The sequence below is a fragment of the Callionymus lyra genome, chromosome 4 (assembly GCF_982586985.1).
Source record: "Callionymus lyra chromosome 4, fCalLyr1.hap1.1, whole genome shotgun sequence".
NCBI lineage: Eukaryota > Metazoa > Chordata > Actinopteri > Syngnathiformes > Callionymidae > Callionymus > Callionymus lyra.
Genome location: NC_141821.1, coordinates 3823340 through 3849619, shown reverse-complemented (window position 1 = coordinate 3849619; position 26280 = coordinate 3823340). Strand labels below are relative to the sequence as shown.

General features: G+C 43.9%; 53 non-coding genes across 53 annotated transcripts; 16 read left to right on the top strand and 37 right to left on the bottom strand.

The window, feature by feature from the left end:
* The first annotated feature begins 127 nt into the window (after positions 1-127).
* On the top strand, positions 128-199 carry trnad-guc (transfer RNA aspartic acid (anticodon GUC)). Its single transcript has one exon. It is a non-coding gene; the product is annotated as a tRNA-Asp (tRNA).
* A 554-nt stretch (positions 200-753) lies between these two features.
* On the bottom strand, positions 754-826 carry trnak-cuu (transfer RNA lysine (anticodon CUU)). The gene has a single exon. It is a non-coding gene; the product is annotated as a tRNA-Lys (tRNA).
* Positions 827-1103: 277 nt separating this feature from the next.
* trnar-acg (transfer RNA arginine (anticodon ACG)) lies at positions 1104-1176 on the bottom strand. The gene has a single exon. It is a non-coding gene; the product is annotated as a tRNA-Arg (tRNA).
* Positions 1177-1352: 176 nt separating this feature from the next.
* On the top strand, positions 1353-1424 carry trnad-guc (transfer RNA aspartic acid (anticodon GUC)). The gene has a single exon. It is a non-coding gene; the product is annotated as a tRNA-Asp (tRNA).
* A 554-nt stretch (positions 1425-1978) lies between these two features.
* trnak-cuu (transfer RNA lysine (anticodon CUU)) lies at positions 1979-2051 on the bottom strand. Its single transcript has one exon. It is a non-coding gene; the product is annotated as a tRNA-Lys (tRNA).
* Positions 2052-2328: 277 nt separating this feature from the next.
* On the bottom strand, positions 2329-2401 carry trnar-acg (transfer RNA arginine (anticodon ACG)). The gene has a single exon. It is a non-coding gene; the product is annotated as a tRNA-Arg (tRNA).
* Positions 2402-2577: 176 nt separating this feature from the next.
* On the top strand, positions 2578-2649 carry trnad-guc (transfer RNA aspartic acid (anticodon GUC)). The gene has a single exon. It is a non-coding gene; the product is annotated as a tRNA-Asp (tRNA).
* A 554-nt stretch (positions 2650-3203) lies between these two features.
* trnak-cuu (transfer RNA lysine (anticodon CUU)) lies at positions 3204-3276 on the bottom strand. The gene has a single exon. It is a non-coding gene; the product is annotated as a tRNA-Lys (tRNA).
* A 277-nt stretch (positions 3277-3553) lies between these two features.
* On the bottom strand, positions 3554-3626 carry trnar-acg (transfer RNA arginine (anticodon ACG)). The gene has a single exon. It is a non-coding gene; the product is annotated as a tRNA-Arg (tRNA).
* Positions 3627-3802: 176 nt separating this feature from the next.
* On the top strand, positions 3803-3874 carry trnad-guc (transfer RNA aspartic acid (anticodon GUC)). Its single transcript has one exon. It is a non-coding gene; the product is annotated as a tRNA-Asp (tRNA).
* A 554-nt stretch (positions 3875-4428) lies between these two features.
* Positions 4429-4501, bottom strand: trnak-cuu (transfer RNA lysine (anticodon CUU)). Its single transcript has one exon. It is a non-coding gene; the product is annotated as a tRNA-Lys (tRNA).
* Positions 4502-5027: 526 nt separating this feature from the next.
* Positions 5028-5099, top strand: trnad-guc (transfer RNA aspartic acid (anticodon GUC)). The gene has a single exon. It is a non-coding gene; the product is annotated as a tRNA-Asp (tRNA).
* A 554-nt stretch (positions 5100-5653) lies between these two features.
* Positions 5654-5726, bottom strand: trnak-cuu (transfer RNA lysine (anticodon CUU)). Its single transcript has one exon. It is a non-coding gene; the product is annotated as a tRNA-Lys (tRNA).
* Positions 5727-6003: 277 nt separating this feature from the next.
* On the bottom strand, positions 6004-6076 carry trnar-acg (transfer RNA arginine (anticodon ACG)). Its single transcript has one exon. It is a non-coding gene; the product is annotated as a tRNA-Arg (tRNA).
* An 802-nt stretch (positions 6077-6878) lies between these two features.
* On the bottom strand, positions 6879-6951 carry trnak-cuu (transfer RNA lysine (anticodon CUU)). The gene has a single exon. It is a non-coding gene; the product is annotated as a tRNA-Lys (tRNA).
* A 277-nt stretch (positions 6952-7228) lies between these two features.
* On the bottom strand, positions 7229-7301 carry trnar-acg (transfer RNA arginine (anticodon ACG)). Its single transcript has one exon. It is a non-coding gene; the product is annotated as a tRNA-Arg (tRNA).
* Positions 7302-7477: 176 nt separating this feature from the next.
* trnad-guc (transfer RNA aspartic acid (anticodon GUC)) lies at positions 7478-7549 on the top strand. Its single transcript has one exon. It is a non-coding gene; the product is annotated as a tRNA-Asp (tRNA).
* Positions 7550-8103: 554 nt separating this feature from the next.
* On the bottom strand, positions 8104-8176 carry trnak-cuu (transfer RNA lysine (anticodon CUU)). The gene has a single exon. It is a non-coding gene; the product is annotated as a tRNA-Lys (tRNA).
* A 277-nt stretch (positions 8177-8453) lies between these two features.
* On the bottom strand, positions 8454-8526 carry trnar-acg (transfer RNA arginine (anticodon ACG)). The gene has a single exon. It is a non-coding gene; the product is annotated as a tRNA-Arg (tRNA).
* Positions 8527-8702: 176 nt separating this feature from the next.
* trnad-guc (transfer RNA aspartic acid (anticodon GUC)) lies at positions 8703-8774 on the top strand. Its single transcript has one exon. It is a non-coding gene; the product is annotated as a tRNA-Asp (tRNA).
* Positions 8775-9328: 554 nt separating this feature from the next.
* Positions 9329-9401, bottom strand: trnak-cuu (transfer RNA lysine (anticodon CUU)). Its single transcript has one exon. It is a non-coding gene; the product is annotated as a tRNA-Lys (tRNA).
* A 277-nt stretch (positions 9402-9678) lies between these two features.
* trnar-acg (transfer RNA arginine (anticodon ACG)) lies at positions 9679-9751 on the bottom strand. The gene has a single exon. It is a non-coding gene; the product is annotated as a tRNA-Arg (tRNA).
* A 176-nt stretch (positions 9752-9927) lies between these two features.
* Positions 9928-9999, top strand: trnad-guc (transfer RNA aspartic acid (anticodon GUC)). The gene has a single exon. It is a non-coding gene; the product is annotated as a tRNA-Asp (tRNA).
* A 554-nt stretch (positions 10000-10553) lies between these two features.
* On the bottom strand, positions 10554-10626 carry trnak-cuu (transfer RNA lysine (anticodon CUU)). Its single transcript has one exon. It is a non-coding gene; the product is annotated as a tRNA-Lys (tRNA).
* A 277-nt stretch (positions 10627-10903) lies between these two features.
* Positions 10904-10976, bottom strand: trnar-acg (transfer RNA arginine (anticodon ACG)). The gene has a single exon. It is a non-coding gene; the product is annotated as a tRNA-Arg (tRNA).
* A 176-nt stretch (positions 10977-11152) lies between these two features.
* Positions 11153-11224, top strand: trnad-guc (transfer RNA aspartic acid (anticodon GUC)). Its single transcript has one exon. It is a non-coding gene; the product is annotated as a tRNA-Asp (tRNA).
* A 554-nt stretch (positions 11225-11778) lies between these two features.
* Positions 11779-11851, bottom strand: trnak-cuu (transfer RNA lysine (anticodon CUU)). Its single transcript has one exon. It is a non-coding gene; the product is annotated as a tRNA-Lys (tRNA).
* Positions 11852-12128: 277 nt separating this feature from the next.
* On the bottom strand, positions 12129-12201 carry trnar-acg (transfer RNA arginine (anticodon ACG)). The gene has a single exon. It is a non-coding gene; the product is annotated as a tRNA-Arg (tRNA).
* A 176-nt stretch (positions 12202-12377) lies between these two features.
* On the top strand, positions 12378-12449 carry trnad-guc (transfer RNA aspartic acid (anticodon GUC)). The gene has a single exon. It is a non-coding gene; the product is annotated as a tRNA-Asp (tRNA).
* Positions 12450-13353: 904 nt separating this feature from the next.
* trnar-acg (transfer RNA arginine (anticodon ACG)) lies at positions 13354-13426 on the bottom strand. Its single transcript has one exon. It is a non-coding gene; the product is annotated as a tRNA-Arg (tRNA).
* An 802-nt stretch (positions 13427-14228) lies between these two features.
* trnak-cuu (transfer RNA lysine (anticodon CUU)) lies at positions 14229-14301 on the bottom strand. The gene has a single exon. It is a non-coding gene; the product is annotated as a tRNA-Lys (tRNA).
* A 277-nt stretch (positions 14302-14578) lies between these two features.
* trnar-acg (transfer RNA arginine (anticodon ACG)) lies at positions 14579-14651 on the bottom strand. Its single transcript has one exon. It is a non-coding gene; the product is annotated as a tRNA-Arg (tRNA).
* A 176-nt stretch (positions 14652-14827) lies between these two features.
* Positions 14828-14899, top strand: trnad-guc (transfer RNA aspartic acid (anticodon GUC)). The gene has a single exon. It is a non-coding gene; the product is annotated as a tRNA-Asp (tRNA).
* A 554-nt stretch (positions 14900-15453) lies between these two features.
* On the bottom strand, positions 15454-15526 carry trnak-cuu (transfer RNA lysine (anticodon CUU)). Its single transcript has one exon. It is a non-coding gene; the product is annotated as a tRNA-Lys (tRNA).
* Positions 15527-15803: 277 nt separating this feature from the next.
* Positions 15804-15876, bottom strand: trnar-acg (transfer RNA arginine (anticodon ACG)). The gene has a single exon. It is a non-coding gene; the product is annotated as a tRNA-Arg (tRNA).
* Positions 15877-16678: 802 nt separating this feature from the next.
* On the bottom strand, positions 16679-16751 carry trnak-cuu (transfer RNA lysine (anticodon CUU)). Its single transcript has one exon. It is a non-coding gene; the product is annotated as a tRNA-Lys (tRNA).
* Positions 16752-17028: 277 nt separating this feature from the next.
* On the bottom strand, positions 17029-17101 carry trnar-acg (transfer RNA arginine (anticodon ACG)). Its single transcript has one exon. It is a non-coding gene; the product is annotated as a tRNA-Arg (tRNA).
* Positions 17102-17277: 176 nt separating this feature from the next.
* trnad-guc (transfer RNA aspartic acid (anticodon GUC)) lies at positions 17278-17349 on the top strand. The gene has a single exon. It is a non-coding gene; the product is annotated as a tRNA-Asp (tRNA).
* Positions 17350-17903: 554 nt separating this feature from the next.
* trnak-cuu (transfer RNA lysine (anticodon CUU)) lies at positions 17904-17976 on the bottom strand. The gene has a single exon. It is a non-coding gene; the product is annotated as a tRNA-Lys (tRNA).
* Positions 17977-18253: 277 nt separating this feature from the next.
* trnar-acg (transfer RNA arginine (anticodon ACG)) lies at positions 18254-18326 on the bottom strand. The gene has a single exon. It is a non-coding gene; the product is annotated as a tRNA-Arg (tRNA).
* A 176-nt stretch (positions 18327-18502) lies between these two features.
* trnad-guc (transfer RNA aspartic acid (anticodon GUC)) lies at positions 18503-18574 on the top strand. The gene has a single exon. It is a non-coding gene; the product is annotated as a tRNA-Asp (tRNA).
* A 904-nt stretch (positions 18575-19478) lies between these two features.
* trnar-acg (transfer RNA arginine (anticodon ACG)) lies at positions 19479-19551 on the bottom strand. Its single transcript has one exon. It is a non-coding gene; the product is annotated as a tRNA-Arg (tRNA).
* An 802-nt stretch (positions 19552-20353) lies between these two features.
* trnak-cuu (transfer RNA lysine (anticodon CUU)) lies at positions 20354-20426 on the bottom strand. Its single transcript has one exon. It is a non-coding gene; the product is annotated as a tRNA-Lys (tRNA).
* Positions 20427-20703: 277 nt separating this feature from the next.
* trnar-acg (transfer RNA arginine (anticodon ACG)) lies at positions 20704-20776 on the bottom strand. Its single transcript has one exon. It is a non-coding gene; the product is annotated as a tRNA-Arg (tRNA).
* Positions 20777-20952: 176 nt separating this feature from the next.
* Positions 20953-21024, top strand: trnad-guc (transfer RNA aspartic acid (anticodon GUC)). The gene has a single exon. It is a non-coding gene; the product is annotated as a tRNA-Asp (tRNA).
* Positions 21025-21578: 554 nt separating this feature from the next.
* trnak-cuu (transfer RNA lysine (anticodon CUU)) lies at positions 21579-21651 on the bottom strand. Its single transcript has one exon. It is a non-coding gene; the product is annotated as a tRNA-Lys (tRNA).
* A 277-nt stretch (positions 21652-21928) lies between these two features.
* On the bottom strand, positions 21929-22001 carry trnar-acg (transfer RNA arginine (anticodon ACG)). Its single transcript has one exon. It is a non-coding gene; the product is annotated as a tRNA-Arg (tRNA).
* A 176-nt stretch (positions 22002-22177) lies between these two features.
* On the top strand, positions 22178-22249 carry trnad-guc (transfer RNA aspartic acid (anticodon GUC)). The gene has a single exon. It is a non-coding gene; the product is annotated as a tRNA-Asp (tRNA).
* A 904-nt stretch (positions 22250-23153) lies between these two features.
* Positions 23154-23226, bottom strand: trnar-acg (transfer RNA arginine (anticodon ACG)). Its single transcript has one exon. It is a non-coding gene; the product is annotated as a tRNA-Arg (tRNA).
* A 176-nt stretch (positions 23227-23402) lies between these two features.
* Positions 23403-23474, top strand: trnad-guc (transfer RNA aspartic acid (anticodon GUC)). Its single transcript has one exon. It is a non-coding gene; the product is annotated as a tRNA-Asp (tRNA).
* Positions 23475-24028: 554 nt separating this feature from the next.
* Positions 24029-24101, bottom strand: trnak-cuu (transfer RNA lysine (anticodon CUU)). Its single transcript has one exon. It is a non-coding gene; the product is annotated as a tRNA-Lys (tRNA).
* Positions 24102-25253: 1152 nt separating this feature from the next.
* Positions 25254-25326, bottom strand: trnak-cuu (transfer RNA lysine (anticodon CUU)). Its single transcript has one exon. It is a non-coding gene; the product is annotated as a tRNA-Lys (tRNA).
* Positions 25327-25603: 277 nt separating this feature from the next.
* Positions 25604-25676, bottom strand: trnar-acg (transfer RNA arginine (anticodon ACG)). Its single transcript has one exon. It is a non-coding gene; the product is annotated as a tRNA-Arg (tRNA).
* Positions 25677-26280: the final 604 nt, after the last annotated feature.

Genomic DNA, 26280 nt, shown 5'->3' with positions numbered 1-26280 from the left:
TAATTGCAGCAGCAAACTGCTTTTTCCTCTACACTGAAAGTCCTTGGGTAGGCTAGGTTTGGCACATCTGAAAATAATTCCAGGACGGATTTTGTGATGCACTTCTGTGCTTTACAATAGAGTCTAATCCTCGTTAGTATAGTGGACAGTATCTCCGCCTGTCACGCGGAAGACCGGGGTTCGATTCCCCGACGGGGAGGGTTCTATCATGTTTTTACAAATCTTCACAACTGCCATCTCTTCTTGGAGATTGAGAACTATCCCAAGTGAATAAACGACTAGTGCGGGCCACCATCATAAGTCGTGGTATCTACTCTGCCAGCCTGTTTTGAGATCCTCATCTCAATACAAAGAAGTTCAACAAAGAGATTATGGTCCACAAGGTTCATGAACCTTGACAGGAGACACATCCTTTTGCTATCAAATGAACTTGCTACTTCCTAACCTACCTGTTAAACTAATGGTTCCATGGTGTAATGGTTAGCACTCTGGATCTTATGATCTGAGTTCAAATCTTGGTGCAACCTTTAGTCTTTATACCTTTGCAACTAATCATGCCAATTTTTAGATAGTCAGTTTTAAGCAGATCAAAACTATTGAAGGAATAGACATTTTGAAAGGGGGACCCAACCTCTTGATCATGGATACAGAGACACCTAAGTTTAAGGTCCCAATCGCAAAGACAAAGTAATCCACTAAAAAGTCCCCCGTACGGCATGTGCACAATTGAAGGGTCCAGTGGGGTTAAAATTACGCCCAACGTGGGGCTCGAACCCACGACCCTGAGATTAAGAGTCTCATGCTCTACCGACTGAGCTAGCCGGGCAGGAAGGTAGTCCAGGGAGGTTTCAAACAGCAGCCAACATGGGGCTCGAACAGAACCTGATAATAAGAATCTGGTGCGCTACCGTATGAGCTAGCCAGGCTATTTCAAAGCCACTACAAAAACTCCAGGACGTATACATTTTGCCCTCTTAATGTTGCTTGCTATTAAAGGCCAAAAAGGTGCATAGTAGGGAATTAACAAATGTTCTTTTGAGCTAGCTGGGCAATAGAGCAGCAAGTTGGTAAAAACCATTGTGACAAATAAAATATGGAGAGTACGAGCTAGCCAGGAGTTGAACCTAGAATCTTCTGATCCGTAGTCAGACGCGTTATCCATTGCGCCACTAGCCCTGCCAGAATGTTTTTCTATTGGTCCATGTCTTCTTTCTCCCAAAGCAGTTAATTGCAGCAGCAAACTGCTTTTTCCTCTACACTGAAAGTCCTTGGGTAGGGTAGGTTTGGCACATCTGAAAATAATTCCAGGACAGATTTTGTGATGCACTTCTGTGCTTTACAATAGAGTCCAATCCTCGTTAGTATAGTGGACAGTATCTCCGCCTGTCACGCGGAAGACCGGGGTTCGATTCCCCGACGGGGAGGGTTCTATCATGTTTTTACAAATCTTCACAACTGCCATCTCTTCTTGGAGATTGAGAACTATCCCAAGTTAATAAACGACTAGTGCGGGCCACCATCCTAAGTCGTGGTATCTACTCTGCCAGCCTGTTTTGAGATCCTCATCTCAATACAAAGAAGTTCAACAAAGAGATTATGGTCCACAAGGTTCATGAACCTTGACAGGAGACACATCCTTTTGCTATCAAATGAACTTGCTACTTCCTAACCTACCTGTTAAACTAATGGTTCCATGGTGTAATGGTTAGCACTCTGGATCTTATGATCTGAGTTCAAATCTTGGTGCAACCTTTAGTCTTTATACCTTTGCAACTAATCATGCCAATTTTTAGATAGTCAGTTTTAAACAGATCAAAACTATTGAAGGAATAGACATTTTGACAGGGGGACCCAACCTCTTGATCATGGATCCAGAGACACCTAAGTTTAAGCTCCCAATCGCAAAGACAAAGTAATCCACTAAAAAGTCCCCCGTACGGCATTTGCACAATTGAAGGGTCCAGTGGGGTTAAAATTACGCCCAACGTGGGGCTCGAACCCACGACCCTGAGATTAAGAGTCTCATGCTCTACCGACTGAGCTAGCCGGGCAGGAAGGTGGTCCAGGGAGGTTTCAAACAGCAGCCAACATGGGGCTCGAACAGACCATGATAATGAGAATCTGGTGCGCTACCGTATGAGCTAGCCAGGCTATTTCAAAGCCACTACAAAAACTCCAGGACGTATACATTTTGCCCTCTTAATGTTGCTTGCTATTAAAGGCCAAAAAGGTGCATAGTAGGGAATTAACAAATGTTCTTTTGAGCTAGCTGGGCAATAGAGCAGCAAGTTGGTAAAAACCATTGTGACAAATAAAATATGGAGAGTACGAGCTAGCCAGGAGTTGAACCTAGAATCTTCTGATCCGTAGTCAGACGCGTTATCCATTGCGCCACTAGCCCTGCCAGAATGTTTTTCTATTGGTCCATGTCTTCTTTCTCCCAAAGCAGTTAATTGCAGCAGCAAACTGCTTTTTCCTCTACACTGAAAGTCCTTGGGTAGGCTAGGTTTGGCACATCTGAAAATAATTCCAGGACGGATTTTGTGATGCACTTCTGTGCTTTACAATAGAGTCCAATCCTCGTTAGTATAGTGGACAGTATCTCCGCCTGTCACGCGGAAGACCGGGGTTCGATTCCCCGACGGGGAGGGTTCTATCATGTTTTTACAAATCTTCACAACTGCCATCTCTTCTTGGAGATTGAGAACTATCCCAAGTGAATAAACGACTAGTGCAGGCCACCATCATAAGTCGTGGTATCTACTCTGCCAGCCTGTTTTGAGATCCTCATCTCAATACAAAGAAGTTCAACAAAGAGATTATGGTCCACAAGGTTCATGAACCTTGACAGGAGACACATCCTTTTGCTATCAAATGAACTTGCTACTTCCTAACCTACCTGTTAAACTAATGGTTCCATGGTGTAATGGTTAGCACTCTGGATCTTATGATCTGAGTTCAAATCTTGGTGCAACCTTTAGTCTTTATACCTTTGCAACTAATCATGCCAATTTTTAGATAGTCAGTTTTAAACAGATCAAAACTATTGAAGGAATAGACATTTTGAAAGGGGGACCCAACCTCTTGATCATGGATACAGAGACACCTAAGTTTAAGGTCCCAATCGCAAAGACAAAGTAATCCACTAAAAAGTCCCCCGTACGGCATGTGCACAATTGAAGGGTCCAGTGGGGTTAAAATTACGCCCAACGTGGGGCTCGAACCCACGACCCTGAGATTAAGAGTCTCATGCTCTACCGACTGAGCTAGCCGGGCAGGAAGGTAGTCCAGGGAGGTTTCAAACAGCAGCCAACATGGGGCTCGAACAGAACCTGAAAATAAGAATCTGGTGCGCTACTGTATGAGCTAGCCAGGCTATTTCAAAGCCACTACAAAAACTCCAGGACGTATACATTTTGCCCTCTTAATGTTGCTTGCTATTAAAGGCCAAAAAGGTGCATAGTAGGGAATTAACAAATGTTCTTTTGAGCTAGCTGGGCAATAGAGCAGCAAGTTGGTAAAAACCATTGTGACAAATAAAATATGGAGAGTACGAGCTAGCCAGGAGTTGAACCTAGAATCTTCTGATCCGTAGTCAGACGCGTTATCCATTGCGCCACTAGCCCTGCCAGAATGTTTTTCTATTGGTCCATGTCTTCTTTCTCCCAAAGCAGTTAATTGCAGCAGCAAACTGCTTTTTCCTCTACACTGAAAGTCCTTGGGTAGGCTAGGTTTGGCACATCTGAAAATAATTCCAGGACGGATTTTGTGATGCACTTCTGTGCTTTACAATAGAGTCCAATCCTCGTTAGTATAGTGGACAGTATCTCCGCCTGTCACGCGGAAGACCGGGGTTCGATTCCCCGACGGGGAGGGTTCTATCATGTTTTTACAAATCTTCACAACTGCCATCTCTTCTTGGAGATTGAGAACTATCCCAAGTGAATAAACGACTAGTGCAGGCCACCATCATAAGTCGTGGTATCTACTCTGCCAGCCTGTTTTGAGATCCTCATCTCAATACAAAGAAGTTCAACAAAGAGATTATGGTCCACAAGGTTCATGAACCTTGACAGGAGACACATCCTTTTGCTATCAAATGAACTTGCTACTTCCTAACCTACCTGTTAAACTAATGGTTCCATGGTGTAATGGTTAGCACTCTGGATCTTATGATCTGAGTTCAAATCTTGGTGCAACCTTTAGTCTTTATACCTTTGCAACTAATCATGCCAATTTTTAGATAGTCAGTTTTAAACAGATCAAAACTATTGAAGGAATAGACATTTTGAAAGGGGGACCCAACCTCTTGATCATGGATACAGAGACACCTAAGTTTAAGGTCCCAATCGCAAAGACAAAGTAATCCACTAAAAAGTCCCCCGTACGGCATGTGCACAATTGAAGGGTCCAGTGGGGTTAAAATTACGCCCAACGTGGGGCTCGAACCCACGACCCTGAGATTAAGAGTCTCATGCTCTACCGACTGAGCTAGCCGGGCAGGAAGGTAGTCCAGGGAGGTTTCAAACAGCAGCCAACATGGGGCTCGAACAGAACCTGATAATAAGAATCTGGTGCGCTACCGTATGAGCAAGCCAGGCTATTTCAAAGCCACTACAAAAACTCCAGGACGTATACATTTTGCCCTCTTAATGTTGCTTGCTATTAAAGGCCAAAAAGGTGCATAGTAGGGAATTAACAAATGTTCTTTTGAGCTAGCTGGGCAATAGAGCAGCAAGTTGGTAAAAACCATTGTGACAAATAAAATATGGAGAGTACGAGCTAGCCAGGAGTTGAACCGAGAATCTTCTGATCCGTAGTCAGACGCGTTATCCATTGCGCCACTAGCCCTGCCAGAATGTTTTTCTATTGGTCCATGTCTTCTTTCTCCCAAAGCAGTTAATTGCAGCAGCAAACTGCTTTTTCCTCTACACTGAAAGTCCTTGGGTAGGCTAGGTTTGGCACATCTGAAAATAATTCCAGGACGGATTTTGTGATGCACTTCTGTGCTTTACAATAGAGTCCAATCCTCGTTAGTATAGTGGACAGTATCTCCGCCTGTCACGCGGAAGACCGGGGTTCGATTCCCCGACGGGGAGGGTTCTATCATGTTTTTACAAATCTTCACAACTGCCATCTCTTCTTGGAGATTGAGAACTATCCCAAGTGAATAAACGACTAGTGCGGGCCACCATCATAAGTCGTGGTATCTACTCTGCCAGCCTGTTTTGAGATCCTCATCTCAATACAAAGAAGTTCAACAAAGAGATTATGGTCCACAAGGTTCATGAACCTTGACAGGAGACACATCCTTTTGCTATCAAATGAACTTGCTACTTCCTAACCTACCTGTTAAACTAATGGTTCCATGGTGTAATGGTTAGCACTCTGGATCTTATGATCTGAGTTCAAATCTTGGTGCAACCTTTAGTCTTTATACCTTTGCAACTAATCATGCCAATTTTTAGATAGTCAGTTTTAAGCAGATCAAAACTATTGAAGGAATAGACATTTTGAAAGGGGGACCCAACCTCTTGATCATGGATACAGAGACACCTAAGTTTAAGGTCCCAATCGCAAAGACAAAGTAATCCACTAAAAAGTCCCCCGTACGGCATGTGCACAATTGAAGGGTCCAGTGGGGTTAAAATTACGCCCAACGTGGGGCTCGAACCCACGACCCTGAGATTAAGAGTCTCATGCTCTACCGACTGAGCTAGCCGGGCAGGAAGGTAGTCCAGGGAGGTTTCAAACAGCAGCCAACATGGGGCTCGAACAGAACCTGATAATAAGAATCTGGTGCGCTACCGTATGAGCTAGCCAGGCTATTTCAAAGCCACTACAAAAACTCCAGGACGTATACATTTTGCCCTCTTAATGTTGCTTGCTATTAAAGGCCAAAAAGGTGCATAGTAGGGAATTAACAAATGTTCTTTTGAGCTAGCTGGGCAATAGAGCAGCAAGTTGGTAAAAACCATTGTGACAAATAAAATATGGAGAGTACGAGCTAGCCAGGAGTTGAACCTAGAATCTTCTGATCCGTAGTCAGACGCGTTATCCATTGCGCCACTAGCCCTGCCAGAATGTTTTTCTATTGGTCCATGTCTTCTTTCTCCCAAAGCAGTTAATTGCAGCAGCAAACTGCTTTTTCCTCTACACTGAAAGTCCTTGGGTAGGCTAGGTTTGGCACATCTGAAAATAATTCCAGGACGGATTTTGTGATGCACTTCTGTGCTTTACAATAGAGTCCAATCCTCGTTAGTATAGTGGACAGTATCTCCGCCTGTCACGCGGAAGACTGGGGTTCGATTCCCCGACGGGGAGGGTTCTATCATGTTTTTACAAATCTTCACAACTGCCATCTCTTCTTGGAGATTGAGAACTATCCCAAGTGAATAAACGACTAGTGCGGGCCACCATCATAAGTCGTGGTATCTACTCTGCCAGCCTGTTTTGAGATCCTCATCTCAATACAAAGAAGTTCAACAAAGAGATTATGGTCCACAAGGTTCATGAACCTTGACAGGAGACACATCCTTTTGCTATCAAATGAACTTGCTACTTCCTAACCTACCTGTTAAACTAATGGTTCCATGGTGTAATGGTTAGCACTCTGGATCTTATGATCTGAGTTCAAATCTTGGTGCAACCTTTAGTCTTTATACCTTTGCAACTAATCATGCCAATTTTTAGATAGTCAGTTTTAAGCAGATCAAAACTATTGAAGGAATAGACATTTTGACAGGGGGACCCAACCTCTTGATCATGGATCCAGAGACACCTAAGTTTAAGGTCCCAATCGCAAAGACAAAGTAATCCACTAAAAAGTCCCCCGTACGGCATTTGCACAATTGAAGGGTCCAGTGGGGTTAAAATTACGCCCAACGTGGGGCTCGAACCCACGACCCTGAGATTAAGAGTCTCATGCTCTACCGACTGAGCTAGCCGGGCAGGAAGGTGGTCCAGGGAGGTTTCAAACAGCAGCCAACATGGGGCTCGAACAGACCATGATAATGAGAATCTGGTGCGCTACCGTATGAGCTAGCCAGGCTATTTCAAAGCCACTACAAAAACTCCAGGACGTATACATTTTGCCCTCTTAATGTTGCTTGCTATTAAAGGCCAAAAAGGTGCATAGTAGGGAATTAACAAATGTTCTTTTGAGCTAGCTGGGCAATAGAGCAGCAAGTTGGTAAAAACCATTGTGACAAATAAAATATGGAGAGTACGAGCTAGCCAGGAGTTGAACCTAGAATCTTCTGATCCGTAGTCAGACGCGTTATCCATTGCGCCACTAGCCCTGCCAGAATGTTTTTCTATTGGTCCATGTCTTCTTTCTCCCAAAGCAGTTAATTGCAGCAGCAAACTGCTTTTTCCTCTACACTGAAAGTCCTTGGGTAGGCTAGGTTTGGCACATCTGAAAATAATTCCAGGACGGATTTTGTGATGCACTTCTGTGCTTTACATTAGAGTCCAATCCTCGTTAGTATAGTGGACAGTATCTCCGCCTGTCACGCGGAAGACCGGGGTTCGATTCCCCGACGGGGAGGGTTCTATCATGTTTTTACAAATCTTCACAACTGCCATCTCTTCTTGGAGATTGAGAACTATCCCAAGTTAATAAACGACTAGTGCGGGCCACCATCATAAGTCGTGGTATCTACTCTGCCAGCCTGTTTTGAGATCCTCATCTCAATACAAAGAAGTTCAACAAAGAGATTATGGTCCACAAGGTTCATGAACCTTGACAGGAGACACATCCTTTTGCTATCAAATGAACTTGCTACTTCCTAACCTACCTGTTAAACTAATGGTTCCATGGTGTAATGGTTAGCACTCTGGATCTTATGATCTGAGTTCAAATCTTGGTGCAACCTTTAGTCTTTATACCTTTGCAACTAATCATGCCAATTTTTAGATAGTCAGTTTTAAGCAGATCAAAACTATTGAAGGAATAGACATTTTGACAGGGGGACCCAACCTCTTGATCATGGATCCAGAGACACCTAAGTTTAAGGTCCCAATCGCAAAGACAAAGTAATCCACTAAAAAGTCCCCCGTACGGCATTTGCACAATTGAAGGGTCCAGTGGGGTTAAAATTACGCCCAACGTGGGGCTCGAACCCACGACCCTGAGATTAAGAGTCTCATGCTCTACCGACTGAGCTAGCCGGGCAGGAAGGTGGTCCAGGGAGGTTTCAAACAGCAGCCAACATGGGGCTCGAACAGACCATGATAATGAGAATCTGGTGCGCTACCGTATGAGCTAGCCAGGCTATTTCAAAGCCACTACAAAAACTCCAGGACGTATACATTTTGCCCTCTTAATGTTGCTTGCTATTAAAGGCCAAAAAGGTGCATAGTAGGGAATTAACAAATGTTCTTTTGAGCTAGCTGGGCAATAGAGCAGCAAGTTGGTAAAAACCATTGTGACAAATAAAATATGGAGAGTACGAGCTAGCCAGGAGTTGAACCTAGAATCTTCTGATCCGTAGTCAGACGCGTTATCCATTGCGCCACTAGCCCTGCCAGAATGTTTTTCTATTGGTCCATGTCTTCTTTCTCCCAAAGCAGTTAATTGCAGCAGCAAACTGCTTTTTCCTCTACACTGAAAGTCCTTGGGTAGGCTAGGTTTGGCACATCTGAAAATAATTCCAGGACGGATTTTGTGATGCACTTCTGTGCTTTACAATAGAGTCCAATCCTCGTTAGTATAGTGGACAGTATCTCCGCCTGTCACGCGGAAGACCGGGGTTCGATTCCCCGACGGGGAGGGTTCTATCATGTTTTTACAAATCTTCACAACTGCCATCTCTTCTTGGAGATTGAGAACTATCCCAAGTGAATAAACGACTAGTGCAGGCCACCATCATAAGTCGTGGTATCTACTCTGCCAGCCTGTTTTGAGATCCTCATCTCAATACAAAGAAGTTCAACAAAGAGATTATGGTCCACAAGGTTCATGAACCTTGACAGGAGACACATCCTTTTGCTATCAAATGAACTTGCTACTTCCTAACCTACCTGTTAAACTAATGGTTCCATGGTGTAATGGTTGGCACTCTGGATCTTATGATCTGAGTTCAAATCTTGGTGCAACCTTTAGTCTTTATACCTTTGCAACTAATCATGCCAATTTTTAGATAGTCAGTTTTAAACAGATCAAAACTATTGAAGGAATAGACATTTTGAAAGGGGGACCCAACCTCTTGATCATGGATACAGAGACACCTAAGTTTAAGGTCCCAATCGCAAAGACAAAGTAATCCACTAAAAAGTCCCCCGTACGGCATGTGCACAATTGAAGGGTCCAGTGGGGTTAAAATTACGCCCAACGTGGGGCTCGAACCCACGACCCTGAGATTAAGAGTCTCATGCTCTACCGACTGAGCTAGCCGGGCAGGAAGGTAGTCCAGGGAGGTTTCAAACAGCAGCCAACATGGGGCTCGAACAGAACCTGATAATAAGAATCTGGTGCGCTACCGTATGAGCTAGCCAGGCTATTTCAAAGCCACTACAAAAACTCCAGGACGTATACATTTTGCCCTCTTAATGTTGCTTGCTATTAAAGGCCAAAAAGGTGCATAGTAGGGAATTAACAAATGTTCTTTTGAGCTAGCTGGGCAATAGAGCAGCAAGTTGGTAAAAACCATTGTGACAAATAAAATATGGAGAGTACGAGCTAGCCAGGAGTTGAACCTAGAATCTTCTGATCCGTAGTCAGACGCGTTATCCATTGCGCCACTAGCCCTGCCAGAATGTTTTTCTATTGGTCCATGTCTTCTTTCTCCCAAAGCAGTTAATTGCAGCAGCAAACTGCTTTTTCCTCTACACTGAAAGTCCTTGGGTAGGCTAGGTTTGGCACATCTGAAAATAATTCCAGGACGGATTTTGTGATGCACTTCTGTGCTTTACATTAGAGTCCAATCCTCGTTAGTATAGTGGACAGTATCTCCGCCTGTCACGCGGAAGACCGGGGTTCGATTCCCCGACGGGGAGGGTTCTATCATGTTTTTACAAATCTTCACAACTGCCATCTCTTCTTGGAGATTGAGAACTATCCCAAGTTAATAAACGACTAGTGCGGGCCACCATCATAAGTCGTGGTATCTACTCTGCCAGCCTGTTTTGAGATCCTCATCTCAATACAAAGAAGTTCAACAAAGAGATTATGGTCCACAAGGTTCATGAACCTTGACAGGAGACACATCCTTTTGCTATCAAATGAACTTGCTACTTCCTAACCTACCTGTTAAACTAATGGTTCCATGGTGTAATGGTTAGCACTCTGGATCTTATGATCTGAGTTCAAATCTTGGTGCAACCTTTAGTCTTTATACCTTTGCAACTAATCATGCCAATTTTTAGATAGTCAGTTTTAAGCAGATCAAAACTATTGAAGGAATAGACATTTTGACAGGGGGACCCAACCTCTTGATCATGGATCCAGAGACACCTAAGTTTAAGGTCCCAATCGCAAAGACAAAGTAATCCACTAAAAAGTCCCCCGTACGGCATTTGCAAAATTGAAGGGTCCAGTGGGGTTAAAATTACGCCCAACGTGGGGCTCGAACCCACGACCCTGAGATTAAGAGTCTCATGCTCTACCGACTGAGCTAGCCGGGCAGGAAGGTGGTCCAGGGAGGTTTCAAACAGCAGCCAACATGGGGCTCGAACAGACCATGATAATGAGAATCTGGTGCGCTACCGTATGAGCTAGCCAGGCTATTTCAAAGCCACTACAAAAACTCCAGGACGTATACATTTTGCCCTCTTAATGTTGCTTGCTATTAAAGGCCAAAAAGGTGCATAGTAGGGAATTAACAAATGTTCTTTTGAGCTAGCTGGGCAATAGAGCAGCAAGTTGGTAAAAACCATTGTGACAAATAAAATATGGAGAGTACGAGCTAGCCAGGAGTTGAACCTAGAATCTTCTGATCCGTAGTCAGACGCGTTATCCATTGCGCCACTAGCCCTGCCAGAATGTTTTTCTATTGGTCCATCTCTTCTTTCTCCCAAAGCAGTTAATTGCAGCAGCAAACTGCTTTTTCCTCTACACTGAAAGTCCTTGGGTAGGCTAGGTTTGGCACATCTGAAAATAATTCCAGGACGGATTTTGTGATGCACTTCTGTGCTTTACAATAGAGTCCAATCCTCGTTAGTATAGTGGACAGTATCTCCGCCTGTCACGCGGAAGACCGGGGTTCGATTCCCCGACGGGGAGGGTTCTATCATGTTTTTACAAATCTTCACAACTGCCATCTCTTCTTGGAGATTGAGAACTATCCCAAGTGAATAAACGACTAGTGCGGGCCACCATCATAAGTCGTGGTATCTACTCTGCCAGCCTGTTTTGAGATCCTCATCTCAATACAAAGAAGTTCAACAAAGAGATTATGGTCCACAAGGTTCATGAACCTTGACAGGAGACACATCCTTTTGCTATCAAATGAACTTGCTACTTCCTAACCTACCTGTTAAACTAATGGTTCCATGGTGTAATGGTTAGCACTCTGGATCTTATGATCTGAGTTCAAATCTTGGTGCAACCTTTAGTCTTTATACCTTTGCAACTAATCATGCCAATTTTTAGATAGTCAGTTTTAAACAGATCAAAACTATTGAAGGAATAGACATTTTGAAAGGGGGACCCAACCTCTTGATCATGGATACAGAGACACCTAAGTTTAAGGTCCCAATCGCAAAGACAAAGTAATCCACTAAAAAGTCCCCCGTACGGCATGTGCACAATTGAAGGGTCCAGTGGGGTTAAAATTACGCCCAACGTGGGGCTCGAACCCACGACCCTGAGATTAAGAGTCTCATGCTCTACCGACTGAGCTAGCCGGGCAGGAAGGTAGTCCAGGGAGGTTTCAAACAGCAGCCAACATGGGGCTCGAACAGAACCTGATAATAAGAATCTGGTGCGCTACCGTATGAGCTAGCCAGGCTATTTCAAAGCCACTACAAAAACTCCAGGACGTATACATTTTGCCCTCTTAATGTTGCTTGCTATTAAAGGCCAAAAAGGTGCATAGTAGGGAATTAACAAATGTTCTTTTGAGCTAGCTGGGCAATAGAGCAGCAAGTTGGTAAAAACCATTGTGACAAATAAAATATGGAGAGTACGAGCTAGCCAGGAGTTGAACCTAGAATCTTCTGATCCGTAGTCAGACGCGTTATCCATTGCGCCACTAGCCCTGCCAGAATGTTTTTCTATTGGTCCATGTCTTCTTTCTCCCAAAGCAGTTAATTGCAGCAGCAAACTGCTTTTTCCTCTACACTGAAAGTCCTTGGGTAGGCTAGGTTTGGCACATCTGAAAATAATTCCAGGACGGATTTTGTGATGCACTTCTGTGCTTTACATTAGAGTCCAATCCTCGTTAGTATAGTGGACAGTATCTCCGCCTGTCACGCGGAAGACCGGGGTTCGATTCCCCGACGGGGAGGGTTCTATCATGTTTTTACAAATCTTCACAACTGCCATCTCTTCTTGGAGATTGAGAACTATCCCAAGTGAATAAACGACTAGTGCGGGCCACCATCATAAGTCGTGGTATCTACTCTGCCAGCCTGTTTTGAGATCCTCATCTCAATACAAAGAAGTTCAACAAAGAGATTATGGTCCACAAGGTTCATGAACCTTGACAGGAGACACATCCTTTTGCTATCAAATGAACTTGCTACTTCCTAACCTACCTGTTAAACTAATGGTTCCTTGGTGTAATGGTTAGCACTCTGGATCTTATGATCTGAGTTCAAATCTTGGTGCAACCTTTAGTCTTTATACCTTTGCAACTAATCATGCCAATTTTTAGATAGTCAGTTTTAAGCAGATCAAAACTATTGAAGGAATAGACATTTTGACAGGGGGACCCAACCTCTTGATCATGGATCCAGAGACACCTAAGTTTAAGGTCCCAATCGCAAAGACAAAGTAATCCACTAAAAAGTCCCCCGTACGGCATTTGCACAATTGAAGGGTCCAGTGGGGTTAAAATTACTCCCAACGTGGGGCTCGAACCCACGACCCTGAGATTAAGAGTCTCATGCTCTACCGACTGAGCTAGCCGGGCAGGAAGGTGGTCAAGGGAGGTTTCAAACAGCAGCCAACATGGGGCTCGAACAGACCATGATAATGAGAATCTGGTGCGCTACCGTATGAGCTAGCCAGGCTATTTCAAAGCCACTACAAAAACTCCAGGACGTATACATTTTGCCCTCTTAATGTTGCTTGCTATTAAAGGCCAAAAAGGTGCATAGTAGGGAATTAACAAATGTTCTTTTGAGCTAGCTGGGCAATAGAGCAGCAAGTTGGTAAAAACCATTGTGACAAATAAAATATGGAGAGTACGAGCTAGCCAGGAGTTGAACCTAGAATCTTCTGATCCGTAGTCAGACGCGTTATCCATTGCGCCACTAGCCCTGCCAGAATGTTTTTCTATTGGTCCATGTCTTCTTTCTCTCAAAGCAGTTAATTGCAGCAGCAAACTGCTTTTTCCTCTACACTGAAAGTCCTTGGGTAGGCTAGGTTTGGCACATCTGAAAATAATTCCAGGACGGATTTTGTGATGCACTTCTGTGCTTTACAATAGAGTCCAATCCTCGTTAGTATAGTGGACAGTATCTCCGCCTGTCACACGGAAGACCGGGGTTCGATTCCCCGACGGGGAGGGTTCTATCATGTTTTTACAAATCTTCACAACTGCCATCTCTTCTTGGAGATTGAGAACTATCCCAAGTTAATAAACGACTAGTGCAGGCCACCATCATAAGTCGTGGTATCTACTCTGCCAGCCTGTTTTGAGATCCTCATCTCAATACAAAGAAGTTCAACAAAGAGATTATGGTCCACAAGGTTCATGAACCTTGACAGGAGACACATCCTTTTGCTATCAAATGAACTTGCTGCTTCCTAACCTACCTGTTAAACTAATGGTTCCATGGTGTAATGGTTAGCACTCTGGATCTTATGATCTGAGTTCAAATCTTGGTGCAACCTTTAGTCTTTATACCTTTGCAACTAATCATGCCAATTTTTAGATAGTCAGTTTTAAACAGATCAAAACTATTGAAGGAATAGACATTTTGAAAGGGGGACCCAACCTCTTGATCATGGATACAGAGACACCTAAGTTTAAGGTCCCAATCGCAAAGACAAAGTAATCCACTAAAAAGTCCCCCGTACGGCATTTGCACAATTGAAGGGTCCAGTGGGGTTAAAATTACGCCCAACGTGGGGCTCGAACCCACAACCCTGAGATTAAGAGTCTCATGCTCTACCGACTGAGCTAGCCGGGCAGGAAGGTGGTACAGGGAGGTTTCAAACAGCAGCCAACATGGGGCTCGAACAGACCATGATAATGAGAATCTGGTGCGCTACCGTATGAGCTAGCCAGGCTATTTCAAAGCCACTACAAAAACTCCAGGACGTATACATTTTGCCCTCTTAATGTTGCTTGCTATTAAAGGCCAAAAAGGTGCATAGTAGGGAATTAACAAATGTTCTTTTGAGCTAGCTGGGCAATAGAGCAGCAAGTTGGTAAAAACCATTGTGACAAATAAAATATGGAGAGTACGAGCTAGCCAGGAGTTGAACCTAGAATCTTCTGATCCGTAGTCAGACGCGTTATCCATTGCGCCACTAGCCCTGCCAGAATGTTTTTCTATTGGTCCATGTCTTCTTTCTCCCAAAGCAGTTAATTGCAGCAGCAAACTGCTTTTTCCTCTACACTGAAAGTCCTTGGGTAGGCTAGGTTTGGCACATCTGAAAATAATTCCAGGACGGATTTTGTGATGCACTTCTGTGCTTTACAATAGAGTCCAATCCTCGTTAGTATAGTGGACAGTATCTCCGCCTGTCACGCGGAAGACCGGGGTTCGATTCCCCGACGGGGAGGGTTCTATCATGTTTTTACAAATCTTCACAACTGCCATCTCTTCTTGGAGATTGAGAACTATCCCAAGTTAATAAACGACTAGTGCGGGCCACCATCATAAGTCGTGGTATCTACTCTGCCAGCCTGTTTTGAGATCCTCATCTCAATACAAAGAAGTTCAACAAAGAGATTATGGTCCACAAGGTTCATGAACCTTGACAGGAGACACATCCTTTTGCTATCAAATGAACTTGCTACTTCCTAACCTACCTGTTAAACTAATGGTTCCATGGTGTAATGGTTAGCACTCTGGATCTTATGATCTGAGTTCAAATCTTGGTGCAACCTTTAGTCTTTATACCTTTGCAACTAATCATGCCAATTTTTAGATAGTCAGTTTTAAACAGATCAAAACTATTGAAGGAATAGACATTTTGAAAGGGGGACCCAACCTCTTGATCATGGATACAGAGACACCTAAGTTTAAGGTCCCAATCGCAAAGACAAAGTAATCCACTAAAAAGTCCCCTGTACGGCATGTGCACAATTGAAGGGTCCAGTGGGGTTAAAATTACGCCCAACGTGGGGCTCGAACCCACGACCCTGAGATTAAGAGTCTCATGCTCTACCGACTGAGCTAGCCGGGCAGGAAGGTAGCCCAGGGAGGTTTCAAACAGCAGCCAACATGGGGCTCGAACAGAACCTGATAATAAGAATCTGGTGCGCTACCGTATGAGCTAGCCAGGCTATTTCAAAGCCACTACAAAAACTCCAGGACGTATACATTTTGCCCTCTTAATGTTGCTTGCTATTAAAGGCCAAAAAGGTGCATAGTAGGGAATTAACAAATGTTCTTTTGAGCTAGCTGGGCAATAGAGCAGCAAGTTGGTAAAAACCATTGTGACAAATAAAATATGGAGAGTACGAGCTAGCCAGGAGTTGAACCTAGAATCTTCTGATCCGTAGTCAGACGCGTTATCCATTGCGCCACTAGCCCTGCCAGAATGTTTTTCTATTGGTCCATGTCTTCTTTCTCCCAAAGCAGTTAATTGCAGCAGCAAACTGCTTTTTCCTCTACACTGAAAGTCCTTGGGTAGGCTAGGTTTGGCACATCTGAAAATAATTCCAGGACGGATTTTGTGATGCACTTCTGTGCTTTACAATAGAGTCCAATCCTCATTAGTATAGTGGACAGTATCTCCGCCTGTCACGCGGAAGACCGGGGTTCGATTCCCCGACGGGGAGGGTTCTATCATGTTTTTACAAATCTTCACAACTGCCATCTCTTCTTGGAGATTGAGAACTATCCCAAGTGAATAAACGACTAGTGCGGGCCACCATCATAAGTCGTGGTATCTACTCTGCCAGCCTGTTTTGAGATCCTCATCTCAATACAAAGAAGTTCAACAAAGAGATTATGGTCCACAAGGTTCATGAACCTTGACAGGAGACACATCCTTTTGCTATCAAATGAACTTGCTACTTCCTAACCTACCTGTTAAACTAATGGTTCCATGGTGTAATGGTTAGCACTCTGGATCTTATGATCTGAGTTCAAATCTTGGTGCAACCTTTAGTCTTTATACCTTTGCAACTAATCATGCCAATTTTTAGATAGTCAGTTTTAAACAGATCAAAACTATTGAAGGAATAGACATTTTGAAAGGGGGACCCAACCTCTTGATCATGGATACAGAGACACCTAAGTTTAAGGTCCCAATCGCAAAGACAAAGTAATCCACTAAAAAGTCCCCCGTACGGCATGTGCACAATTGAAGGGTCCAGTGGGGTTAAAATTACGCCCAACGTGGGGCTCGAACCCACGACCCTGAGATTAAGAGTCTCATGCTCTACCGACTGAGCTAGCCGGGCAGGAAGGTAGTCCAGGGAGGTTTCAAACAGCAGTCAACATGGGGCTCGAACAGAACCTGATAATAAGAATCTGGTGCGCTACCGTATGAGCTAGCCAGGCTATTTCAAAGCCACTACAAAAACTCCAGGACGTATACATTTTGCCCTCTTAATGTTGCTTGCTATTAAAGGCCAAAAAGGTGCATAGTAGGGAATTAACAAATGTTCTTTTGAGCTAGCTGGGCAATAGAGCAGCAAGTTGGTAAAAACCATTGTGACAAATAAAATATGGAGAGTACGAGCTAGCCAGGAGTTGAACCTAGAATCTTCTGATCCGTAGTCAGACGCGTTATCCATTGCGCCACTAGCCCTGCCAGAATGTTTTTCTATTGGTCCATGTCTTCTTTCTCCCAAAGCAGTTAATTGCAGCAGCAAACTGCTTTTTCCTCTACACTGAAAGTCCTTGGGTAGGCTAGGTTTGGCACATCTGAAAATAATTCCAGGACGGATTTTGTGATGCACTTCTGTGCTTTACAATAGAGTCCAATCCTCGTTAGTATAGTGGACAGTATCTCCGCCTGTCACGCGGAAGACCGGGGTTCGATTCCCCGACGGGGAGGGTTCTATCATGTTTTTACAAATCTTCACAACTGCCATCTCTTCTTGGAGATTGAGAACTATCCCAAGTGAATAAACGACTAGTGCGGGCCACCATCATAAGTCGTGGTATCTACTCTGCCAGCCTGTTTTGAGATCCTCATCTCAATACAAAGAAGTTCAACAAAGAGATTATGGTCCACAAGGTTCATGAACCTTGACAGGAGACACATCCTTTTGCTATCAAATGAACTTGCTACTTCCTAACCTACCTGTTAAACTAATGGTTCCATGGTGTAATGGTTAGCACTCTGGATCTTATGATCTGAGTTCAAATCTTGGTGCAACCTTTAGTCTTTATACCTTTGCAACTAATCATGCCAATTTTTAGATAGTCAGTTTTAAACAGATCAAAACTATTGAAGGAATAGACATTTTGAAAGGGGGACCCAACCTCTTGATCATGGATACAGAGACACCTAAGTTTAAGGTCCCAATCGCAAAGACAAAGTAATCCACTAAAAAGTCCCCCGTACGGCATGTGCACAATTGAAGGGTCCAGTGGGGTTAAAATTACGCCCAACGTGGGGCTCGAACCCACGACCCTGAGATTAAGAGTCTCATGCTCTACCGACTGAGCTAGCCGGGCAGGAAGGTAGTCCAGGGAGGTTTCAAACAGCAGCCAACATGGGGCTCGAACAGAACCTGATAATAAGAATCTGGTGCGCTACCGTATGAGCTAGCCAGGCTATTTCAAAGCCACTACAAAAACTCCAGGACGTATACATTTTGCCCTCTTAATGTTGCTTGCTATTAAAGGCCAAAAAGGTGCATAGTAGGGAATTAACAAATGTTCTTTTGAGCTAGCTGGGCAATAGAGCAGCAAGTTGGTAAAAACCATTGTGACAAATAAAATATGGAGAGTACGAGCTAGCCAGGAGTTGAACCTAGAATCTTCTGATCCGTAGTCAGACGCGTTATCCATTGCGCCACTAGCCCTGCCAGAATGTTTTTCTATTGGTCCATGTCTTCTTTCTCCCAAAGCAGTTAATTGCAGCAGCAAACTGCTTTTTCCTCTACACTGAAAGTCCTTGGGTAGGCTAGGTTTGGCACATCTGAAAATAATTCCAGGACGGATTTTGTGATGCACTTCTGTGCTTTACATTAGAGTCCAATCCTCGTTAGTATAGTGGACAGTATCTCCGCCTGTCACGCGGAAGACCGGGGTTCGATTCCCCGACGGGGAGGGTTCTATCATGTTTTTACAAATCTTCACAACTGCCATCTCTTCTTGGAGATTGAGAACTATCCCAAGTGAATAAACGACTAGTGCGGGCCACCATCATAAGTCGTGGTATCTACTCTGCCAGCCTGTTTTGAGATCCTCATCTCAATACAAAGAAGTTCAACAAAGAGATTATGGTCCACAAGGTTCATGAACCTTGACAGGAGACACATCCTTTTGCTATCAAATGAACTTGCTACTTCCTAACCTACCTGTTAAACTAATGGTTCCTTGGTGTAATGGTTAGCACTCTGGATCTTATGATCTGAGTTCAAATCTTGGTGCAACCTTTAGTCTTTATACCTTTGCAACTAATCATGCCAATTTTTAGATAGTCAGTTTTAAGCAGATCAAAACTATTGAAGGAATAGACATTTTGACAGGGGGACCCAACCTCTTGATCATGGATCCAGAGACACCTAAGTTTAAGGTCCCAATCGCAAAGACAAAGTAATCCACTAAAAAGTCCCCCGTACGGCATTTGCACAATTGAAGGGTCCAGTGGGGTTAAAATTACTCCCAACGTGGGGCTCGAACCCACGACCCTGAGATTAAGAGTCTCATGCTCTACCGACTGAGCTAGCCGGGCAGGAAGGTGGTCAAGGGAGGTTTCAAACAGCAGCCAACATGGGGCTCGAACAGACCATGATAATGAGAATCTGGTGCGCTACCGTATGAGCTAGCCAGGCTATTTCAAAGCCACTACAAAAACTCCAGGACGTATACATTTTGCCCTCTTAATGTTGCTTGCTATTAAAGGCCAAAAAGGTGCATAGTAGGGAATTAACAAATGTTCTTTTGAGCTAGCTGGGCAATAGAGCAGCAAGTTGGTAAAAACCATTGTGACAAATAAAATATGGAGAGTACGAGCTAGCCAGGAGTTGAACCTAGAATCTTCTGATCCGTAGTCAGACGCGTTATCCATTGCGCCACTAGCCCTGCCAGAATGTTTTTCTATTGGTCCATGTCTTCTTTCTCTCAAAGCAGTTAATTGCAGCAGCAAACTGCTTTTTCCTCTACACTGAAAGTCCTTGGGTAGGCTAGGTTTGGCACATCTGAAAATAATTCCAGGACGGATTTTGTGATGCACTTCTGTGCTTTACAATAGAGTCCAATCCTCGTTAGTATAGTGGACAGTATCTCCGCCTGTCACACGGAAGACCGGGGTTCGATTCCCCGACGGGGAGGGTTCTATCATGTTTTTACAAATCTTCACAACTGCCATCTCTTCTTGGAGATTGAGAACTATCCCAAGTTAATAAACGACTAGTGCAGGCCACCATCATAAGTCGTGGTATCTACTCTGCCAGCCTGTTTTGAGATCCTCATCTCAATACAAAGAAGTTCAACAAAGAGATTATGGTCCACAAGGTTCATGAACCTTGACAGGAGACACATCCTTTTGCTATCAAATGAACTTGCTACTTCCTAACCTACCTGTTAAACTAATGGTTCCATGGTGTAATGGTTAGCACTCTGGATCTTATGATCTGAGTTCAAATCTTGGTGCAACCTTTAGTCTTTATACCTTTGCAACTAATCATGCCAATTTTTAGATAGTCAGTTTTAAACAGATCAAAACTATTGAAGGAATAGACATTTTGAAAGGGGGACCCAACCTCTTGATCATGGATACAGAGACACCTAAGTTTAAGGTCCCAATCGCAAAGACAAAGTAATCCACTAAAAAGTCCCCCGTACGGCATTTGCACAATTGAAGGGTCCAGTGGGGTTAAAATTACGCCCAACGTGGGGCTCGAACCCACAACCCTGAGATTAAGAGTCTCATGCTCTACCGACTGAGCTAGCCGGGCAGGAAGGTGGTACAGGGAGGTTTCAAACAGCAGCCAACATGGGGCTCGAACAGACCATGATAATGAGAATCTGGTGCGCTACCGTATGAGCTAGCCAGGCTATTTCAAAGCCACTACAAAAACTCCAGGACGTATACATTTTGCCCTCTTAATGTTGCTTGCTATTAAAGGCCAAAAAGGTGCATAGTAGGGAATTAACAAATGTTCTTTTGAGCTAGCTGGGCAATAGAGCAGCAAGTTGGTAAAAACCATTGTGACAAATAAAATATGGAGAGTACGAGCTAGCCAGGAGTTGAACCTAGAATCTTCTGATCCGTAGTCAGACGCGTTATCCATTGCGCCACTAGCCCTGCCAGAATGTTTTTCTATTGGTCCATGTCTTCTTTCTCCCAAAGCAGTTAATTGCAGCAGCAAACTGCTTTTTCCTCTACACTGAAAGTCCTTGGGTAGGCTAGGTTTGGCACATCTGAAAATAATTCCAGGACGGATTTTGTGATGCACTTCTGTGCTTTACAATAGAGTCCAATCCTCGTTAGTATAGTGGACAGTATCTCCGCCTGTCACGCGGAAGACCGGGGTTCGATTCCCCGACGGGGAGGGTTCTATCATGTTTTTACAAATCTTCACAACTGCCATCTCTTCTTGGAGATTGAGAACTATCCCAAGTTAATAAACGACTAGTGCGGGCCACCATCATAAGTCGTGGTATCTACTCTGCCAGCCTGTTTTGAGATCCTCATCTCAATACAAAGAAGTTCAACAAAGAGATTATGGTCCACAAGGTTCATGAACCTTGACAGGAGACACATCCTTTTGCTATCAAATGAACTTGCTACTTCCTAACCTACCTGTTAAACTAATGGTTCCATGGTGTAATGGTTAGCACTCTGGATCTTATGATCTGAGTTCAAATCTTGGTGCAACCTTTAGTCTTTATACCTTTGCAACTAATCATGCCAATTTTTAGATAGTCAGTTTTAAACAGATCAAAACTATTGAAGGAATAGACATTTTGAAAGGGGGACCCAACCTCTTGATCATGGATACAGAGACACCTAAGTTTAAGGTCCCAATCGCAAAGACAAAGTAATCCACTAAAAAGTCCCCTGTATGGCATGTGCACAATTGAAGGGTCCAGTGGGGTTAAAATTACGCCCAACGTGGGGCTCGAACCCACGACCCTGAGATTAAGAGTCTCATGCTCTACCGACTGAGCTAGCCGGGCAGGAAGGTAGCCCAGGGAGGTTTCAAACAGCAGCCAACATGGGGCTCGAACAGAACCTGATAATAAGAATCTGGTGCGCTACCGTATGAGCTAGCCAGGCTATTTCAAAGCCACTACAAAAACTCCAGGACGTATACATTTTGCCCTCTTAATGTTGCTTGCTATTAAAGGCCAAAAAGGTGCATAGTAGGGAATTAACAAATGTTCTTTTGAGCTAGCTGGGCAATAGAGCAGCAAGTTGGTAAAAACCATTGTGACAAATAAAATATGGAGAGTACGAGCTAGCCAGGAGTTGAACCTAGAATCTTCTGATCCGTAGTCAGACGCATTATCCATTGCGCCACTAGCCCTGCCAGAATGTTTTTCTATTGGTCCATGTCTTCTTTCTCCCAAAGCAGTTAATTGCAGCAGCAAACTGCTTTTTCCTCTACACTGAAAGTCCTTGGGTAGGCTAGGTTTGGCACATCTGAAAATAATTCCAGGACGGATTTTGTGATGCACTTCTGTGCTTTACAATTGAGTCCAATCCTCGTTAGTATAGTGGACAGTATCTCCGCCTGTCACGCGGAAGACCGGGGTTCGATTCCCCGACGGGGAGGGTTCTATCATGTTTTTACAAATCTTCACAACTGCCATCTCTTCTTGGAGATTGAGAACTATCCCAAGTTAATAAACGACTAGTGCGGGCCACCATCATAAGTCGTGGTATCTACTCTGCCAGCCTGTTTTGAGATCCTCATCTCAATACAAAGAAGTTCAACAAAGAGATTATGGTCCACAAGGTTCATGAACCTTGACAGGAGACACATCCTTTTGCTATCAAATGAACTTGCTACTTCCTAACCTACCTGTTAAACTAATGGTTCCATGGTGTAATGGTTAGCACTCTGGATCTTATGATCTGAGTTCAAATCTTGGTGCAACCTTTAGTCTTTATACCTTTGCAACTAATCATGCCAATTTTTAGATAGTCAGTTTTAAACAGATCAAAACTATTGAAGGAATAGACATTTTGAAAGGGGGACCCAACCTCTTGATCATGGATACAGAGACACCTAAGTTTAAGGTCCCAATCGCAAAGACAAAGTAATCCACTAAAAAGTCCCCTGTACGGCATGTGCACAATTGAAGGGTCCAGTGGGGTTAAAATTACGCCCAACGTGGGGCTCAAACCCACGACCCTGAGATTAAGAGTCTCATGCTCTACCGACTGAGCTAGCCGGGCAGGAAGGTAGCCCAGGGAGGTTTCAAACAGCAGCCAACATGGGGCTCGAACAGAACCTGATAATAAGAATCTGGTGCGCTACCGTATGAGCTAGCCAGGCTATTTCAAAGCCACTACAAAAACTCCAGGACGTATACATTTTGCCCTCTTAATGTTGCTTGCTATTAAAGGCCAAAAAGGTGCATAGTAGGGAATTAACAAATGTTCTTTTGAGCTAGCTGGGCAATAGAGCAGCAAGTTGGTAAAAACCATTGTGACAAATAAAATATGGAGAGTACGAGCTAGCCAGGAGTTGAACCTAGAATCTTCTGATCCGTAGTCAGACGCATTATCCATTGCGCCACTAGCCCTGCCAGAATGTTTTTCTATTGGTCCATGTCTTCTTTCTCCCAAAGCAGTTAATTGCAGCAGCAAACTGCTTTTTCCTCTACACTGAAAGTCCTTGGGTAGGCTAGGTTTGGCACATCTGAAAATAATTCCAGGACGGATTTTGTGATGCACTTCTGTGCTTTACAATAGAGTCCAATCCTCGTTAGTATAGTGGACAGTATCTCCGCCTGTCACGCGGAAGACCGGGGTTCGATTCCCCGACGGGGAGGGTTCTATCATGTTTTTACAAATCTTCACAACTGCCATCTCTTCTTGGAGATTGAGAACTATCCCAAGTGAATAAACGACTAGTGCGGGCCACCATCATAAGTCGTGGTATCTACTCTGCCAGCCTGTTTTGAGATCCTCATCTCAATACAAAGAAGTTCAACAAAGAGATTATGGTCCACAAGGTTCATGAACCTTGACAGGAGACACATCCTTTTGCTATCAAATGAACTTGCTACTTCCTAACCTACCTGTTAAACTAATGGTTCCATGGTGTAATGGTTAGCACTCTGGATCTTATGATCTGAGTTCAAATCTTGGTGCAACCTTTAGTCTTTATACTTTTGCAACTAATCATGCCAATTTTTAGATAGTCAGTTTTAAACCGATCAAAACTATTGAAGGAATAGACATTTTGAAAGGGGGACCCAACCTCTTGATCATGGATACAGAGACACCTAAGTTTAAGGTCCCAATCGCAAAGACAAAGTAATCCACTAAAAAGTCCCCCGTACGGCATGTGCACAATTGAAGGGTCCAGTGGGGTTAAAATTACGCCCAACGTGGGGCTCGAACCCACGACCCTGAGATTAAGAGTCTCATGCTCTACCGACTGAGCTAGCCGGGCAGGAAGGTAGTCCAGGGAGGTTTCAAACAGCAGCCAACATGGGGCTCGAACAGAACCTGATAATAAGAATCTGGTGCGCTACCGTATGAGCAAGCCAGGCTATTTCAAAGCCACTACAAAAACTCCAGGACGTATACATTTTGCCCTCTTAATGTTGCTTGCTATTAAAGGCCAAAAAGGTGCATAGTAGGGAATTAACAAATGTTCTTTTGAGCTAGCTGGGCAATAGAGCAGCAAGTTGGTAAAAACCATTGTGACAAATAAAATATGGAGAGTACGAGCTAGCCAGGAGTTGAACCGAGAATCTTCTTATCCGTAGTCAGACGCGTTATCCATTGCGCCACTAGCCCTGCCAGAATGTTTTTCTATTGGTCCATGTCTTCTTTCTCCCAAAGCAGTTAATTGCAGCAGCAAACTGCTTTTTCCTCTACACTGAAAGTCCTTGGGTAGGCTAGGTTTGGCACATCTGAAAATAATTCCAGGACGGATTTTGTGATGCACTTCTGTGCTTTACAATAGAGTCCAATCCTCGTTAGTATAGTGGACAGTATCTCCGCCTGTCACGCGGAAGACCGGGGTTCGATTCCCCGACGGGAAGGGTTCTATCATGTTTTTACAAATCTTCACAACTGCCATCTCTTCTTGGAGATTGAGAACTATCCCAAGTGAATAAACGACTAGTGCGGGCCACCATCATAAGTCGTGGTATCTACTCTGCCAGCCTGTTTTGAGATCCTCATCTCAATACAAAGAAGTTCAACAAAGAGATTATGGTCCACAAGGTTCATGAACCTTGACAGGAGACACATCCTTTTGCTATCAAATGAACTTGCTACTTCCTAACCTACCTGTTAAACTAATGGTTCCATGGTGTAATGGTTAGCACTCTGGATCTTATGATCTGAGTTCAAATCTTGGTGCAACCTTTAGTCTTTATACTTTTGCAACTAATCATGCCAATTTTTAGATAGTCAGTTTTAAACCGATCAAAACTATTGAAGGAATAGACATTTTGAAAGGGGGACCCAACCTCTTGATCATGGATACAGAGACACCTAAGTTTAAGGTCCCAATCGCAAAGACAAAGTAATCCACTAAAAAGTCCCCCGTACGGCATGTGCACAATTGAAGGGTCCAGTGGGGTTAAAATTACGCCCAACGTGGGGCTCGAACCCACGACCCTGAGATTAAGAGTCTCATGCTCTACCGACTGAGCTAGCCGGGCAGGAAGGTAGTCCAGGGAGGTTTCAAACAGCAGCCAACATGGGGCTCGAACAGAACCTGATAATAAGAATCTGGTGCGCTACCGTATGAGCAAGCCAGGCTATTTCAAAGCCACTACAAAAACTCCAGGACGTATACATTTTGCCCTCTTAATGTTGCTTGCTATTAAAGGCCAAAAAGGTGCATAGTAGGGAATTAACAAATGTTCTTTTGAGCTAGCTGGGCAATAGAGCAGCAAGTTGGTAAAAACCATTGTGACAAATAAAATATGGAGAGTACGAGCTAGCCAAGAGTTGAACCTAGAATCTTCTGATCCGTAGTCAGACGCGTTATCCATTGCGCCACTAGCCCTGCCAGAATGTTTTTCTATTGGTCCATGTCTTCTTTCTCCCAAAGCAGTTAATTGCAGCAGCAAACTGCTTTTTCCTCTACACTGAAAGTCCTTGGGTAGGCTAGGTTTGGCACATCTGAAAATAATTCCAGGACGGATTTTGTGATGCACTTCTGTGCTTTACAATAGAGTCCAATCCTCGTTTGTATAGTGGACAGTATCTCCGCCTGTCACGCGGAAGACCGGGGTTCGATTCCCCGACGGGGAGGGTTCTATCATGTTTTTACAAATCTTCACAACTGCCATCTCTTCTTGGAGATTGAGAACTATCCCAAGTTAATAAACGACTAGTGCGGGCCACCATCATAAGTCGTGGTATCTACTCTGCCAGCCTGTTTTGAGATCCTCATCTCAATACAAAGAAGTTCAACAAAGAGATTATGGTCCACAAGGTTCATGAACCTTGACAGGAGACACATCCTTTTGCTATCAAATGAACTTGCTACTTCCTAACCTACCTGTTAAACTAATGGTTCCATGGTGTAATGGTTAGCACTCTGGATCTTATGATCTGAGTTCAAATCTTGGTGCAACCTTTAGTCTTTATACCTTTGCAACTAATCA